The 3,590-nt window shown below is 40.0% G+C and overlaps 1 protein-coding gene across 1 annotated transcript in view; it reads right to left on the bottom strand.

The window, feature by feature from the left end:
* Nucleotides 1–3,590, bottom strand: part of LOC103210321 (protein eyes shut homolog) — a gene marked incomplete at its 3' end in the record, with an annotated part of 1,289,761 nt that overhangs the window by 96,785 nt on the left and 1,189,386 nt on the right. The gene's annotated exons all lie outside the window — the stretch shown is intronic.

Below are 3,590 nucleotides of genomic sequence, written 5' to 3'. Positions count from 1 at the left end.
CTTCCTTCCAAGGAGTGGCTGGTGGGTTTGAACCGCCAGCCATCTGGTTAGCAGGCAAGTGTCTTAGCCACTATGCTACCAGAGCTCCCCTTATTAACATAGTGGGCAGGAAATGGTTGGGGGCTTTCGTGAGTAAGAGTCAGGTGCTGGGGTCTTTCCTAAGTAAGGGTTACATGCTGGGGCTTGGTATGGGCTCTGGTCAGGTGCTTCCTTGCTTGACCAGTTTTTATAATTCCCTCTGGTTTAATCATTCACCCACCTGGACTGCCGTGCTCCCGCCTAACATTAACAACTTGCCATAAGTCTTTCAGCTAGAAAGTGGCAGAGCTGAGAATAAAATGAAAGTGCTTTTTGAAGTGTGCAGTTCTATCTAATGTGAGGTGGCAGAATTTTTTTTTTTCACTTAATTGATTTTTTTTAACTTATTTGATTGGTTAATCTGTTTAACCAGAAGGAAATCTTCAGATATTTCACCATGATTTCATATATTGTCAACTCTATTCCCAAAGGGCCCCTCAATCTGAGGTAAGTGTAATTTAAGAAAAAGCATCTGAGCTGAATCTTCTGGGAAAAGACTATTCTCAGGACAAGTAGGTGCTTGCACCACACGTGCTTTGTGGCTCAGAGTTGTTACCAATACTTCCACCTATATGGTCCTCTTCCTTAAGCCAAAGCTTGTTTTTGTTTTTAATAATTTATTCTGTTCTTGTTGTTGAGTATATACATACGGCAAACATGTACCGATTCAACAGTTTCTACATGTACAATTCAGTAACATTGTTTACATTTTTTGAGATTTGTAATCATTCTCACCTTTCTTTGTTCAAATATTCCCTCATTAGCATAAACTCATTGCCCCTTTAAGGTTCCTATCTAATCTTTTGAGCTGCTGTTTTCAATGTGATCACATATGGATTGATCTACAGTGTCTATTCCACACAGAAAGTGCTCAATGATGTTAACAATTTTTCAATTTAGACTTCACAATCTGAGGCTCAGTTTAGTTAACAAAATGAGTGGCTACTAATGGCAGAGCATAAACAAATAAGCACCTCCAGTGCTGCATTTGTTTGTTGAAACATCTCAATAGGCTTTCTGTCAATTCCTGGAGCATTGTATCTCACCTTGTTTACGTCAAGATACTTGGAAAACAGTTACCTGCCTAACCAAATAGAAGAAATCCATATCTGTGCCCATTCCAAACACAGGTGATCCAACAGAATGTGGAAAACATCAAACAATATCATTAATATCACACACAAATAAAATTTTACTGAAGATATTGTATAAATGGTTGTAGCAGTATATTGACAGGGAACTGCCAGAAATTCAAGTCAGATTCAGAAGAAGACATGGAACAAAAGACATCATTGCTGATGTCAAATGACCTTGGCTGAAAGTAAAGAATACCAAAATAATGTTTACTTGTGTTTTATTGACTATGAAAAGGCATTCAAAGGTGTGGGTAATAACAAGTTATGGAATAGAAATTCCAGAACACTTAATTATTCCCGTGGAGAACCTGTACATGAACCAAGCTGCTATTATTTAAACAGAACAAGAGGATATTTCATGGTTTAAAATCAGTAAGGCTGTGTATCAGGGTTGTATTCTTTCACCATATTTATTCAATCTGTATGCTGAGCAAGTAATCTAAGAAGCTGGGCTATATGAAGAATATGGAATCAGGATTGGGGGAAGACTCATTAGTTTTGAATGCCGAGAGGAACAAGACCAGGGTGAATAGTTAGAAAAATAAGTTATATTGAATCATCCCTCCAGTGGATGTGCTGAGGCTTAGAGTAGCATCAGCCCCCATCCTGTCTCCACAGGGTACTTAACTAGTATTTTAATGCAGGAGGTTGATTGCCCATTTCAAAAGAACCAGTCCTAAGTGTTGAAGAGGAACTAAATACAAGGAAGGGCAGGGACAAGATAAGCCTGGGGACAGAGACAAAGGATGAGAAGGGAAACTGAGAGTGGGGGTGGGGGGTGGCTTCATGGAGGGGGTGGAAGGTGGGGGTTGGGGGGGGAAGTAGACAAAGAACTCCACCAAAAACTGGGGGTTTGGGGACTACAGGACAGTGAAGAACTCCACTGGAAACTGGGGGTGGAGACTAGAAGAGTACTGAGAAAGAGACAGAAACTTAGTAGATATTGGCAGGCTGGGTAGAGGGTGAAGGATTTAGCTATCAAAGATGACTTGAAGCAGTTACTGATATGGAACAAAACTATAGTCTTCAGTATGGATTACACCTTAACATAAAGAATATAAAAATCCTCACAAATGGACCACTAAGCAACATGATGATAAATGGAGAAAAGACTGAAGTTTTCAAAGATTTCATTTTACTTGGATCCACAATCAACATACATGGAAGCATGGATCAAGAAATCAGATGTCATATTGTACTGGGGAAATATGCCACAAAAGATCTCTTTAAAGTATTAAAGACCAAAACGTCACTTTGAAGACTAAGGTGAACCTAATCTAAGCCATGACATTTTCAATCATGTCATATACAGGTAAAAGCTGAACATGAATAAGGAAGACTGAAGAAGAGTTGATGCCCTTGAATTGTTGTATTGGAGAACAACAGTGAGAGTGCCTAGGACTGCCAGAAGAAAGAACAAAATGATCTAGAAAGAAGTGTAGCCAGAATACTCCTTGGAAGCAAGAATGACCAGACTTTGTCTCACCTGCTTTGGTCTTGTTGTCAGAAGGGACCAGTCCCTGGAAAAAGACATCATGTTTGATAAAGTGTTGTTGCTGTTGTTATGTGCTGTTGAGTCAGATCTGACTCATAACGACCCCTCCTTGGGTTTCCAAGGCCGTATCACTACGGAAGTAGGATTGCCCAACCTTCCTTCCGAGGAATGACTGGTGGGTTTGAATCGCCAGCCTTCTGGTTAGCAGTCAAGTGCCTTAGGCACCATGCTACAAGAGCTCCTTTGGTAAAGCAGAGGGTGAGCAAAAAGGAGAAAATCTTCAATGAGATGGATTGACACAATGCTGCAAGAGTAGGCTCAAGCATAGCACGGATTGTGAGGATGGTGCAAGACTGGGTTTTGTTTCATTCTATTGTACTTAGGGTGTCTATGAGTATGAGCCAACACAACACAACTCAGAACAACAATAATGGCAGAGCATTTGATCAAGTGGTATACATTGAGTTGTGTTGCCCCAAATTATGTGTTGTAAATCCTTACCCTTATACTAATGAATGTAATCCCTTTTAAAAATAAGAATTTTTTGTTGTGGTAATGAGACCATGTAATGTAAGGTGTATTTTAAGCCAATCACTTCTGAGATTCAAAGGAGCAGATTAGGCACAGAAAAAGGAAGTACAAATGGAAAAATATTGATCCCAAGGAACCCAGGATGAGAAGCTGAAAGAAATAAGTGTTTCCTTTCAGATCAGGTAGTAAGAGCTTTCCTATAGAGGTGGAGACTGAATTCAACTTCTAGCCTGCAAAACTATGAGAAAATAAATTTCTGTCCTCCCTATATAGGAGCTCTGGTGGCATAGTGCCTACAGCATTTGACTGCTAACCAGAAGGTTGGTGATTCAAACCCACCAGCCACTCCT

This window comes from Orycteropus afer, unplaced genomic scaffold (assembly GCF_000298275.1).
Source record: "Orycteropus afer afer isolate SDZICR_OR568_19922 unplaced genomic scaffold, OryAfe1.0 scaffold00588, whole genome shotgun sequence".
Taxonomy (NCBI): domain Eukaryota; kingdom Metazoa; phylum Chordata; class Mammalia; order Tubulidentata; family Orycteropodidae; genus Orycteropus; species Orycteropus afer.
The sequence above is the reverse complement of the archived record's forward strand: the minus strand, read 5'-3'. Positions and strand labels throughout refer to the sequence as shown.